Here is a 15,246-nt window from a genome sequence, read left to right on the forward strand (position 1 = left end):
AACTTAACATGACTTATTTTTAATGCTGCTTTCTTTGACTACATGGAATCCCACTAGCAGAACACACAGTCTGGTGATAAAATATAACACTTATGCGCGTCCACAGAAGGAAGAGCTAATGGCAGAGATAATGAGTACGAGTCAATCAAGGTAATAAAAGATGAGACCGGGGAAAAGGGGACGGAGAAGATTTAATGACATACTTCTAATATAGCTTACCCTTATGATATCTTAACAGAATATCTTACAGTTATGATATTACTTCTTTAAGACATCTGTTATCTTGGTACGGTATTTTTTTACGTATTTTGCTGCTATGACACTGCGAGACCTTATTAATATGACACTATACTGCGATATCTTTCAGCGGTATCATACTACTATGGCATAATCTTATTGTGATATCTAACTGCTATCACAATTCATCCTCGTACTCTATCTCCCTCATATAACATTAAAATGTGTTATATTACTATCATGGTCTGCTTTTAATACAAGAGAGAGAGAGACAAAGAAAGGAAGGTGTTTGGGAGGGAGGGAGGAGTGGATGGTGAGAAAGCGGAAGGGTATGAGAGAGAGAGGGGAGAGGGACGGGAGGGAGGTGGAAGGAGAGACAGGAGGGGGAGGGGGAGAGGAGGGACGTGGAAAGAGAAAGGATGGAAGTGAAAGAACAAAGGACCAGAAGGGAGAGAGGTGGAGGAGAGATAGGAGGTAAATGAAAGAGAGACGGGGATAATTATGTTTTGAACCTTTTATCTTCACAATTAAGCTTTCCATAGAGAACAACGTTAATTAAGGCCTAATGATACGCCTACCATATCTTACACATATTTATGTACCAAACCTAATTAACTGAGACGGAACCAACAGAAAGAATATATAGCATGTCTCAGTGTGTGTGTGTGTGTGTGTGTGTGTGTGTGTGTGTGTGTGTGTGTGTGTGTGTGTGTGTTTTCTTCGTGTAACAAACATTCCTTTTTTTTGGCGTCTGTCTGTCAGTCTGTCTATCTGTATGAATGTATGTGTATGCATGCGCGTGTGTATTTCTCAAAACTTTAATGACGCCAAGCGAAAGTATGAAGCCTAAACACGACTTTTAAACTGAAGCAAAATCCCTCACCAGTTAAGTCTTTACTTCTGTTTCCGATACGCAGACAACTCCCATCGGACGCTGTAATACACTCTTCCAACTCAGGATTACACCTAAAAAAGCAATACACGAAAAAGCGCTTCAATTAGAGAGGCTTACACGATATTTCCCCAGTAATATAATCCATCAAAGAGCTACAATTGCCTTGATTTTTGTACAAAGGGATGTAAAAATGGGATGGAGGTACTTTTCTCTGAGGCTTACAAAGGATGGAAATGAATTATCAAAACCAGCTAGTCTAACTTAACTTATTTTAATCAAACCTAACGTGGCGTAACCAAAACTAACTTAACATAGACAAACCTATCCCAATGTAATATATTTCTTGTCAGTCCTCACCCAACCTTAGTCTAACTACCCTAACCCAATCCAGCCTAATCTAACCCCAGCTAACAAAACGCAGTCTAATCTAACATAAACCAACCCAACCCTAGCCAATGTAACAATATCTAATTTAACGTAGTACATAATCTAACCTAACCTAACCTAGTCAAATAAAACCTTACATCGCCTAAATTATCCAAACAACAAAGGTTATAATGACGTAGATTTTTATCCTGTGACCGTCGAACAAAACTGTCTTAATTTAATCTGAAAAAATACAAAAGCTAATCTACAACAGCGAAGGGGTCAAGAAAAAAAAAATTGATGATTATGGGGTACTCTCTCTCTCTCTGTCAGGCTCTTGAAAATTTGGTTACTAGAAAAAGAACGTGTATAGAAGCAAAGTTCATGGGAGAATGAGGAGAGGGAGACTAAGAACGAGATGGAGGAATGAAGTGGAACTCTGGGATTAGGCATTATACAACATGGAACTAGGAATGAGAGAGAGAGAGAGAGAGAGAGAGAGAGAGAGAGAGAATGTGTGTGTTTGTATGTGAATATGTGCTTCTATTACTGCTCCTTTGCGTGTAATTTTGCGTGCGTGTGTGCGTGCGTAAGAGAACCCTGGCGTAACAAAAGGTCAATGTCATTACACTCCCTCCCTCTGTGCCTCGGAACACAACCCTGGATTAAAGTGTACCCCGCCATTAACACCTTCACTACCAGGACCTCATTTGTGTTGTATTCCCTCTAACTCCTGCCAGTTTTACTCAGCTATGGACTGTCGTTTCAAACAGGAGGGGTTAGATGTCGACTTTATTCTTCCCTCAAAGGTCTTTACTAAGCTGAAAAACCGTCTGAAGGTAGAAACCGTGCACTAGAAACTAAGCCATTTGACTGCACGCATGAAATATACACCTCCTAAATCCCCAGGTGATAGTCCCCAAGTTGAGCAAAGTCCACAGATAGCGCTAGTCTCCAAGTACCTAATCCCCCTAGGCTGCCCAAGTCCCCAGTCTAAGTCCCCAGGTGGCATAAGTCTCCAGATAATGAAAGTCCACACAGATTTTTAGTCCTCAGGTTGTACAAGTCCCCTGATGTTGAAAGTCCCTGGGAAGCATATGCCTTCAGTCAGCGAAAGTATCCAGGTCGCGTAAGTACCTAGATGGTGTAAGTACCTATCCAGCGTAAGTAACCAGGATCGTAACTTCCCAGGTAGCGGAAGGCCCTAAGTTGTGCAAATCCTTAGGTTCTCCCGGTCAGTTCAGTGGCTGTGTTAATCTTCTGGTAGGTAAGGCCCCAGTTATCGCAATTCTCTAAGCTGTTGTAAGTTCCTAGTTATCATACTTATCAGGCTATCTTAAGTTTACAGCTGTCGTAATCTCCAGGCTATCGTAAATCCCAAAGCTATCGCAACCTCAAGCTTATCATAGTTCCCCAAGTTATCGCAAAGCCCCAGCTATTGTAAATCTCCAAGCTACTGTAAAGCCCCAGTTAGCGTAAGTTTATCGTAAGTCCCCAAGCTATCGTAAAGTCCCCCAAAGCTATCGTAAGAGGAAGTGGCGCTGGTTAAGACTCCCGCCATGTTAGTCTTATCGGGAATAGTTAAACAGAGCTCTGGGGAGGCGAGGGTTTGAGAGAGAGAGAGAGAGAGAGAGAGAGAGAGAGAGAGAGAGAGAGAGAGAGAGAGAGAGAGAGAGAGAGAGAGAATGAACGTGTACAGAATAACAAGGATGTAATAAGGTAAGCACGTACACCTCGAATACATGTACAGCAGTAATGAGCACAAGAGCAGTACAGAGGGATGACAATGGACAAGGAAATGAATGCACTGTGAAATGGTAATGAGCAGTGGGCGAAGTGTACTGTGCAGGAGGCTAGGGATGAAGGGCTCAAGAGTTTGGATTATGGAACAGTACAGATAAGAAGCGATGTACTGTGATAGACACTGTGAAGTACTGTGCAGGCTATCCGTGAGGGGCAGTGCTGTGTAGACTGGTTCAGTACGCAGAGTTGCAGTTCTGTGCAGAGATATCAGGTAGTATGCTTGATGATGTGAGGTACTGCACAAGGTAATGTGAAGTACTGTTTACCGTGCAGGTGCAGTGTGAGATATTGTGCAGGGAGTCGCCAACAGCTGCGCGGGACCCATCAGAGTGACTGTGGGGTAGAGGAACAGCAGCTCAACTTTAACGAAGAGAAGCGTGAGGCACTGTGCAAGGTAGTGTGAGGTACAGCAAAAAGTTAATGTGAGGTACTTTGCCAGGTAAAAATAGGTTCTGTATAAGGTTGACGGGAAGTGCTGTGTAGGGGTAGTATGAGGCGCTGTGCTGGGGTAGTATGAAGTCCTGTGCAATGTTAATGTGAGGTACTGTGAAAGGTTAGCAGGGGATGCTGTACACGGGTTGTGTGATGTACTATAATCAGGTGTAGCGTGAAGTACTACGCACTGCTGGTGTGAAGTACAGTGAAAGGATAATGTGGGGTACTGTGTAAGGCTCAAGCGAGGTACTGTGCAGGGGGTAGCGTGAAGTACTGTGCAGGGGGCCGGCAACAGCTGCGCGGGGCCCGGCGGAGTGACTGTGGGAAGGGAGAACCGCAGCTCAACTTTAACGCGACTGCGGCTTACCACCACCTTACCCGGCGTAAAGCTTCTGCTCCGGCCGCCTCACTTACAGTCATTCCTTTTCGATTCTCACTGTGCTCAGGAGTCGGTGAGAATGAAATAATTAACCTTAAGATGCAATAACAAACTTGGTCCTTTCGGTGGGATGGCATTTTTCCTTCTGCTTCTACTCCTTCACTTAAATTCATTCATTTTCGGGTCCCATTATGCTCATGAGTCAGTGAGGAAAAGAATTTGTGACCACTGATGTAACTATAAACTTAATACAGTATCACATTCTGCTCCGGCCTCCTCACAGTCACCCCTATTCGATTCCCGCTGTTCGCAAGAGTCTGTGGGAAGTACGTAATTAAACCCAAAATGTTACTATAAACTCGACTCTTCGGTAGGATGCTATGTTTTCACCTGTTCCACCCTCGACACTTACAAATTACCTCTTTTCGACTCCCACAGTTCCTAGTGGTCCGTGAGAAAAAAAATTAAATAACCTCAGAAGTAACAGAAAACTCGATCCATTTAGTACGGTTGAATTTTTCTTCTGCTCCGTCCCGCACGCTTACGGTCTTTTTATTCCCATTGTACTGAAGGTCCCGTTCGAAAAAAAAAAATGCATTCAACCTCAGATGCAATTATACATGCTCTCCTTTCATTTATAACTGTTCTGCTCCAGCCTCCTCACCTACAATTACTTTTTTTTTTTTTTTAATCTTATCCTCATTGTGATCAGAGGTTCTTGAGGGCAAAATGCTTAACCTCTAAAATAACTATAAACTTCTATAGTACCACGGTTTCTTTCTCTCTCTTTTTTTTTTTTTCCCCTGGCTAATGCTTTATCTTAGAAAGTACATCTTGTTACAAACACACTTCCATCACGCTTCATTTTAGGAAAAATCTCCTGTTGAGAAGTTCAAAACAATCTTCATTAATCCCTTAGTACACAACGCTGTCTTTATTTTTTTATCGTATTTCTACTACCACCAGACGATCATAAAATAACCTGGCGTAGTGAAAGAGGAAAATCCCCATTAACTCCTACAGTACATTATCTTTCACTAATAATTTTGCGCTACCATGATATCATTATAGTTTCTTGCTAAGGAAATCTCGTACAAATTAAGGGACCTCTTGCTGAGAAATTAAAGAACCCCTCATAGAAAATAATGGTAAGCTTGAGAATATGGGGTGGTGGCACGGCAGTGTGAGGCGGCGCTCAGGTTACATGTTTTCCCCAGATAACATCGTCAGCGTGCATAATGAGGGCAGCAGGAGGCACGTAGCTCCCGCCGCGTCAGGACCACATTAACAATTAGGCTGCCGCGCGCACACACACACACACACACACACACACACACACACACACACACACACACACCACCCCCTCGCGCCACCACGCTCACCTCATAATCACAAGTATTAGAGTTACCCTTGGAACACCCAGGATATTACGCATGAGGACGCTGGCTTTATATTTCCATTCCACTGAAACTTGTGTAAGGACGCAAATTTTATCCTTTCATTTAACCGTGACTTGTATCAGTACACAAACTTTAGCATTTCCATGTATGAGGACGGCTGTACATTTCCATTTCACAACACTTCTAAGATACCAAACTTACACATTCATTTCCCTGCGACGTATTTGAGAGCAGACTGTATATTCTCATTCTCCAGCAATACCAAGGTATATGAGAAACATTGCATTTTCATTCCTCTGCGCCTTGTACGAGAAATATTTCGTACGACTGACGCGACTATGCAACAGATCTTTTCGCCTTTGTCACTCCTGTTGCAGGAGGAAAAGAGAGACTTCTGGAATGAGGAATAATCCTTTCATTATGATCGCGTCTTTTTTCCACTTTGTTCATGCTTTCGACAGACAAAGTAATGAAGGGGTTAATGAAGCGCATATCCAACCCTCCACTTCGAAAATACCCTCTCCAGAGAAAGTTAATACCGTCTGGATTAAAAAGAAAAAAAAAAGTCATGGAAGTGAGGGCTAATGGAGATTGCTTCAAACCCTGCTATGAGGAAAGGTGTTTAGCTAATTGTAATCGTCCGGCGGTGGATATCATAGTCATACAAATGCCCTCGTACTGAAGGGGTTAAGAAAATTATGTGAAAATGTCAGGGCAGAAGTAAGTGCGGGAGGAGGAGGGGGAGGGGAGAAAGGGAAGGGGAGGAGGGAAGAAAGGGAAGAGAAAATGGGGAGAGGGAAGGGGGAAAAGGAGAGGGAAGAAGGGAGGGTTATGGAGGAGGAAGGGAAGAGGGTAAGGTGGGGAGGGAAGAGGGATGAAATGCAGAAGGCTGGGTGAGGTGGGCATGGGAGGGGAGAGATTAGCTGATAAGGGCGAAGATGAACTGGGGATGGGAGGGAGGGAAGTGATGTGGGGAGAAAAGGGGAGATGTGGGGTGGAACGATGGTGAGGTGAGGTGCGGAGAAAAGGGGTAATGTGGGAGGAATGATGGTGAGGTAAGATGGGAAGAAGTGAAGTTGGAAAGTGAGGGTGTGATGTTGGAAGGGATGGGGTGAGGTGGGGAAGGGAAGAGGAGAGGAATGGAGGCAGTGAGGGGCTAGGTGTCATGGTGTACCTGCAGTGCCAAGGGAGGGGAGGGTTGAGGTGGGGAGAGATAGGCGTGAGGTGGGTAGGGATGGGGTAATGTGCGGAGGGGTGGGAGTAAGGTGGAAAGGGGAAGAGGTGAGACAGGGATAAATGGAGGTGAGGCGGAAAAGGAAAGAGTTAAAGTTGGGATGGGAGCAGGTGAGGAAAGGTGGGGTATGAAGGGACGGAAAGTGCTGAGGTGGGAAGGATTGGGGAGTACATAAGGAAACGAGAAGACTGGGAGGTGAAAAATGGTGAGTAGGGTTAGGAGGTAAGGAGGGGATGGAGGGCGTGAGGAATGGGTGGTAAGGAGGGGAAGGGGGAGAAGGGGCTTGGTGTGCTAGCATCCACAGAGCCAGGCGCTGAGGGAGGGCTGATGGGGACTCGTGTGTGACATCGTGAGCATACAACATTTTCTGGCAGGGCACAATCCGGAAGAGACGCTTCAGCAATATCTTCACCAACAAACACATTTTGAGGGGAGACACCAACATAAACCTTTTCTATAAGATATTTTGATTATTAACATACAGATTTTGACGAAGGGCAACTAACATAAACCTTTCATCAAGACGACTATTTTTTTTTTTATGTACGTATTTTTACATGGGAAACCAACTGGAACATTTTACTGTGATCACACACACACACACACACACACACATACTCTCTCTCTATACATAAGCATATATTCCGTATCTGCTCATACTTGAAGAGGGATTCAAGTCAGACTGAAACTGCTGCATCCAACCAATTCACTTAACACAATTTCAACATGTGAGTTTAATTTTTCCACAAACGTTTTCTATTCAGCCCCTGTCACTTACGCGGACTCTAACTTTACGCAGTCCTACTCCTGCGACTTGTAAGAGAATCCAAACAAGAAACTTTTACTCCTCTGGGAACTATCCTAAAACAAAATTTATATTTCTTTTTTCTATGACCTGCATAAGAACATAAACACGCCCATTCACTACGACGACATTTTTTTTCACTTTATTCTCGCTATTACTAAATATTTTATTTATGTCAGGAGAGCCCCCTATTCTTACAGGGTTTAATAAGTGCCTGCTGATTAAGAAGTCTACTCAAAGCTGTGTAAAAGACTGGAGACACGAAGGATAACATTAAAAAAAAAAAAAAATGATGTCCTGGGATTGAAGGAATTAAATCCGAGTAGGCAGGAGTACGTACAAGCCCTGATTTATGAGAGCACATTACAAGCTAACCGTGAGGACAAGTAATAGTTTGATGTAGCGCAATTAGCTACGAAATGGAAAGGTCAGATAAGTTATATATATATATACAGAGAGAGAGAGAGAGAGAGAGAGAGAGAGAGGAGGTGAACTGGTGATTAATCTGTGATGCACTACAGAGTATGTGAAATTCCCATCTCTCTGCATCGTAAGATCCTCGCCGTCAGAGCGATAAGGCGGGGTGGGGGGTGGGGGGGGAACAGGCCACCAAAATTCATGTTCTTATAGCCCTCTCCTCCACCTTAACGGCGAGGCGCATATTCGATAAAACTTTACATTCATAACTGGGTTTCATCAGTTTTGTTCTCTTATTGCATCACCTTCAACAACTTCTCCTCTTTGGCGTTTTTCTTGCAAACTGCGTATAATTTAGATGATTAACGTTAATTCAGATTTACTGACCTCATCTAAGTATCCATCATGTTTAACCGTAAGGGTGGGGGGGAATTACCGAAACTAAGTCTAAGTTTCCTAACTCGACAGTGACATTCTTATCGTTTAGACCTAACCTGGGCATATTTCAGGCCTAAGCTGAGCATACACGTCACAATGTTCATAGCTCATCCACTACCGCCACCAGCTGTGATTGATTCAGACAAAACAAAACCACCAATCAGCGCCCAGAACAAACTGCGCGTATTTTTAAAATTCATATTAATTTTTGTCGATAATGATCACGGTTAGCCTATACAATATCTGCGAGCGAAAAGCCGTAGAAGAAAATTTGCTGTACATGATGACTGGAATGGAAAAGGATAAACTTGACGAAATCGTGTACTGCCAACTTATACAACCGAAAATACAATCGGGAATAGGAGGAGGGGTGATGGGTAACGGGGATAGAAGGATGGGATATGGGGAAAGGGAAATGGGGATAGAGAAGGGGGGATGGGATAAGCTGAAGTTGGGAAAGGGGGCTGAATAAGTTGATACTGGGATGTGGGATGGGGGGAAGGGGGCTGGAACAAGGGGAACAGGGGATGAGGAGAGGGGAAGGAGGGATGTGGAAAAGGAGCTGGGGAAAGGGGACCGGGGGATGAGGGATAGAAGAGGGACGGGGTAAGGTGCCATTGGAGGATGTAGAGGAAAAGGGGATAGATGGATGGGGAAAATGGTGATGAAGGTTGGCGGAAAGGGGACGGGGATGGGGTAAAGAAATGGGGAGACTGGGTGTGGAATATGGGGAGGCATAGAGGGATGGGGTTACGGGGGACAGGTAGAGGTAAGAACGATAAGGTATAGGAGAGGGAGGGTTGCAACGAGTACAAATGATGAGGGGTTATGGTAAGGATGGGGAATGATGGGGAGTTGTAGCTATGGGTAGTTAAGAGACAGGCAAGAGTAGGTACGGGGAAAAGAATGATGATGTACGCGTTATGGATGAGGCATTATGGGCAAGGAGAGTTGCATGGAGTGTGGACGATGGGAAGAAGAGGGCTGCATAATCAAAGCAGACTCAAGGGTACAACACGCAACAAGAGGATTTACACTCATGTTCCCAACTGTCCTGCTAGGGAGTGATGGGGAAGGGTGCTGGAAGGGATGGGATGTATGGGAGTCAGGGTAGTTTAAGGATTTTGATTAACATAGGAATGCTTAGAAATAGGAAACTATGGGGAATGGGAGGTTAAAGAATGGGATGCTGAAGGGTGACGATGAGGAAGGAAAAAGGGATGAGGGAATTACAAGAATGAAAAGTAAGGCGACATGGCCTTGTTTGTAAATGTAAACACAAACAGGGAAAGAGAGCAGTTTACTCAACCTGAATCTCTCTCTCTCTCTCTCTCTCTCTCTCATAACAACATACCAATCGATTTTTCTTTAACTCGGTATCATCGGCCCGTATCTAATGACGTGTTCTTAATGGACATCGGCTCGCACCACTGGCCGTATCGGTGTATCCGCTGCCTAGTTCGGAGTTTGATCCCAAGGTTAGTTTATGAGTGGTTCGTTAATGGATATGCCGTACGCAGACACTGCTGACTCCTATTTATTTCTTACAGGCACTGAGTAATTCAAAGTCAGTAGTTACGTGACAATTGCAATCATGTACAGGTGTGGACACAAATACTGATCCACTTTACAACAAAAAATAATGAGACAGTGAGCAGTGACAATCAATATCTAGTGATGCTATCTTCGCAGACCCAAGAAACTTTTCAGGCTATCATGTAAGAGTATCATAACTATTCGCATCTGAAGTGGAACGAAATTAATGTCTGTATCTGCAGTTAATACTCGTATACGCCTTTTAGTCTCCCCACCCCACGCTGATACACGCTGCCCTAATGCCACATATCACACGACGATAATGGGTTCAACTGTCTATTACCCCATTATTTAGCTACTGTGTACAATTTTCGGGTGGAGTCAGAGAGTGGGACAGTAACCTGGTGACACGGACTGACTCTCGTGAAAACATCGAAGTCGGATTCCTTAAAATTTTCACTCAGACTTTGATTGAGAATTAAACGAATGCGATTTACTTAGCTTTCTATAATACGATGCAGAATGAAACTAAATTACTTTGCTTTCCATTGTCTGATAGAGAATGTGGGAAAATAATTTAACTTTACATACTTTTATAGGGAATACAGGTGAATTATCTAGCTTTCCATACTTTGCTAGATAATGTAGGTGAATTATTTAGTTTTCCTTCCTTTGATAGAGAACGCAGGTGAAGGATTTAACTTTTCATACTTTGACAGAGAATACTAGTGAATTACTGAGCTTTACATACTTTGATAAAGAATGCAAGTGCATTATTAAACTTTTCATTTTCTGACAAAGAATGCCAGTGAATTGTCTAGTTTGTCAGACTTTAACAGAAAATGCTGGTGAATTATTTACCTTAACATACTACTGATAGAGAGGAAGGGTGTATTATTTAGGCCTCCATAGCGTGTAATTCCCCAGGCGTGGCGGGCACTGAATAATCGCGGGGTTGGTGGTAAAAAAAAAAAAGCGTGTTATCAGCGACCACACAACAGTCACCAGGGCGCTCCGGCCAGTCTGCTCTGCTCTTTTAATCTCGCCAACCCAAAATGAGGCTCGTCATAGTTTCTGCGTTTTGTGGTTATTTTTTTGCACCATCACACAGCACAGTCCACCAGCCAGCCTAGGGGAAATGACCACGCCGTGTGCTGGATGGCAAGAGGCAAAAATATATACATAAAATACCTGCGACATATACCTCAGTCCTGTCTAACCCCTTGGTATATCTTTTCTGAGCTCCGTGAAATTGTCTAGTGGTAAAAAAAAGATAATTAGCATCATCATTATCATCATAATGGTCTTTTATCCCACTTAAGGACCCAAAAAGAGGAAGTATGAAAGTGGGATAAACTCTAACAGCATGGCTAGTGAAATCGGTCACACATTCAATCACTGATCATTCAGGCCCTGGAATCCTGGCTGATCCTCACAAACCTAACTATCGTTACATATCTGTTTGTATTTCTCTTGATACATGCACTTCACACACACCCTGCAGACAGAGGAATATAATACGGATATAAATAATGTCTGACAGTCCCGTAACCCATCTTAACCCATACACTGTGAGATATTTCTTCTGGGTTAAATACAATCGTCGGAAGAAGGGAGAATAATACATGCCCATCTGTCTATCTATCAATTTATCTATCTATCTGCTTACCTACCTAGCTACCTACCAACCTACCTACCTTCCTACTTAACTACCAACCTACCTGACTTCCTCCCTACCTACCTACCTAACTATTTATCTATCTATACAATGCCTATGACATCCTCGAAATCCAGCCAAAGCCTTCCAGTACAGGATCTAAATAAAAACCATGGCAGTATACGAACAACAAGCTCTGATGGGAGGAGCGGTGGGAGAGGGTGAAGGTAAAGAAGGTTCCAAGATGCAGTCAGTCCCCTCCCCATGGCACTCTCTTCCCAGCTGGAGTGCCACTATTTTCATCCAGTGCCTCATTAACCCCGCGCAGTGCCAGCCGCGTTTTTTGTTCCCTCCGTCTGGCAATTTTCTTGAGATCGCTTTCGTTTAATCTCTGGTGGCCGCGTTAATTAACCCCGCTGAGAGGCCGTGTTTTGTTTCTCTCAGGGGTAATGGCGACTCGTCCGGGGCCTGGCTTGAGTTATGGATGTGTAGGTGGAAAGAGAAAGGATGAGATGAGAAGAGAAGAGAAGAGGAGGGAGGAAAGGAGAAAGGGAAGGGAAGGGTAGGGAAGAGAGGGGAAGACAATGAGAGAGAGAGAGAGAGAGAGAGAGAGAGAGAGAGAGAGAGAGAGAGAGAGAGGAAATCAGAATAGTAACAGGAAGAGATGTTCACAATGGTAATAGCATGAGATGGAACTTGCAGACAATACTGTATGATGCTTAGAAACAATAATAATAATAATAATCATCATCATCATCATCATCACCATAAAGGAAATATAAGTGAGTGCGTCAAAGGACAGGGGCAAAAGGCATGGCTTCTAAGGAGAATAAAATGGTCTGGCGCTGGCAAAAAAAAAATAAAATAAAATAAAATAAAATAAAAAGGTGCCATCACGCCGAAGAGGTTCACGATTAGGTCAGAGCAGCTTGGTGGAGGTCTGGCCTCCGATGAATGCCTTGAGGGTGTGTTTGGTACCCGCTAAACATCGACTCACGGGCTCATATGACACTCTGTCTCCACGGAATAAAATCGTCTGACATTAGCTGAAATAAATTACTAATGTCCATGAGAGAAGTAGTAGTGAAAATATTATCATTCTTAGGTTCCTATGCTTTCTCTCAGATAAGTATAATCGTCTGCGTAAGCTGGAATAGTTTATTACAGCAGAGCTGTCCCAAGCATGAGCGGGTTAATGACGACAACATGAACTCTCGGGCTCCTATAACTCACTCTCATTGGAATATAACAACTGGAATTTAGCTGGAAGGGATTACCAGATATGTTGAGCAATGAGAGAGTAACTGTGACAGTAGTAACAATGACGAATAAAATAATTCGACGGCTGCGGGAACAGACTGTGAGAGTTGTCCCGACCATAACAGGGCAAACGATGACAGTGATAACACTTCCAGTTTCCAATAGTCACTCTCAGCTGAAGAAAATTATTCGACGTCGCTGGAATAGAGTACAACAACAGCTGTCTCATCTATGAAGGTCTCGAAGGGGTTAAGGGGAAAACATGGGTCTATATACAGAATGTGGCACCATCAGTTACTGCAGGAATATCGTCAATAATTGGCTGGAGCGAAATCAAGGTCATCAAGTTTTACAGAACAGACGGCTGATGACAGATGGTCGAAATACTGAAGCCTTCATTCCATTTTCATTTTCCGGAGACAACGATTAATGAAGAATAAATAAATACAAAAAGTAGATAAGAAAAAAATAAATGAACAATTAAAATATATAATATTTTAATGCTGGACGTGGAAAAATGTGCCACCCAAAATCATCAAACTAGCCCTTAAACAGAACAGGAAGGAGACACCACGATTTAATCCTCTTCTGAAATAATTACAGAGTGTGTTGTCTAAAGCCCCGCCTCCTGCACTCGGCTCGCCATAATTTTCCGCTCCCAGTCGCTGCTGTCAATGGCGATTTGTTGACAGCTTCACCAAGGTCAGGCGGGGGTAAAAACTGTGGCCGCCATCCATGGCAGATATATGTGCCAGTCAATTTACGACGTTGCTTAAATGCAATATTCTGCTGGTTCGACATGTGAAGAAGGGAATATATATACGGTACACACACACACACACACACACTATATATATATATATATATATATATATATATTATATATATATATATATATATATATATATATTGCACATTCAGTTGACAGTTCTTACTTTCAGTGGAAATAAAAAGGTTCAAGCACAACGTGGGGTACAAAATGATGTGGGAAAATTTAAAAAGGAACACTGCGAGGCGATCTGCCAAAGTGGAATGAATGGAGAATGGGAGACTGACTAGAAGATTACGAAAGTGAGACGCCTGGGAGAAGGAGAGGGAGACCGAGAATGAGGCGGAAAGATAAGGTGCAGGAATAGGTAAGAGGGAATGTTGCTGACTGAGGACAGAAACGCCTGGATGTCCTTGTGCCTAGGACACACCCTCACTGTATGCAACACCAGACAGTAGACAGAGAAACAGAATTACAAACACAGTTTGTTCTTACAAACCGGAAAGTCACATCATCATCATTATCACCATCAACATCAAAACCACATTTCTCACGGACACATGGCGTGGGCTGGATCCAAAGAGAATAATAAAAGATAGATGAGGAGAAAATGATAATATGAAGAAAAGGAATTGCCGACAAGATGCAAACGGATAGAAAGAAAGAAGAAAAGGACAATAATAAAGAGAAAATCATAAATATAAACACTAACAGGGGGAGGAAAATGGTAAATACAAGACGAAATATGGAGGAGGGAATGAGACAATGATAACAGATTGAGGAAATTGCGAGAGAGAGAGAGAGAGAGGCAAAAGAAAGCTAATGAAGAGAGCCAAGCGTGCCCCTTGATAGCTCGGGCAGGCGTGTAGATAGCCAGACTGCAGGAGGAAGATAAAATAGTGACCCCCTGACTGATGGGGTCCCTGGTGGTGGGATCGGACCCGCGATTTTGGGATTCCCTTATAATTACACTGGACTGGAACTTGTGATTTTATGCCTCCCTGTACAGAAATGGGACTGGAACACATGATTATTTGATTTAGTGCATTTTTACCTTTCATCTAGAGGTTTTATTTATTCGGGGGTGAAAATATTAGTCCCCCCTCCCACCCCGATTTTGGGTTGCGGGGGCGGGATGTGATTTTGCTTCCCTGCATTGGGGTTGGCCTGAAACTTGTGATTTATTTAATGTTTCCCTGTACTGAGGCTGTGTTGGAACTAGTAAATTTGTGTTGTGCTGATCTAGGGGGTGAAATTATAACTGCCTCTCCCTCCTTCCCACTTGACTGATGGGACTGGGATGCCGGGAAAGGAATTCGCGATTTTGTGCTCCGCTGTACGAAGCTGGGATGTAAACTCATCGTTTTATGCGCCATTGTACTAAGAAGGGATACAAATTCCTCGCTGAATGATCCACTGTACTGAACGGTGGGCGGGAATACAATTACTTTTAATACTGAGCTCCGCTGCATCGACCTAAGGGGTTGTGGGAATAATTCATAATCATGTGTTTCACTGTACTGAGAGGAAGCGAAACTAGTGAACTCATGGCGGGGGCTCCTCAGTAGGGTATCGTAGGGGCATCATAATTCGTCTGACAACGCATCCGATCCTG

The 15,246-nt window shown here is 43.4% G+C and overlaps 1 protein-coding gene across 1 annotated transcript in view; it reads right to left on the bottom strand.

Annotated features, from left to right (window-relative positions):
- Positions 1-15,246, bottom strand: part of LOC145401341 (atrial natriuretic peptide-converting enzyme-like) — a 175,734-nt gene that overhangs the window by 124,709 nt on the left and 35,779 nt on the right. The window lies entirely within an intron of this gene.

The sequence above is a fragment of the Coenobita brevimanus genome, chromosome 55, assembly GCF_032717465.1.
Source record: "Coenobita brevimanus isolate Jiangsu-jjx chromosome 55, ASM3271746v2, whole genome shotgun sequence".
NCBI lineage: Eukaryota > Metazoa > Arthropoda > Malacostraca > Decapoda > Coenobitidae > Coenobita > Coenobita brevimanus.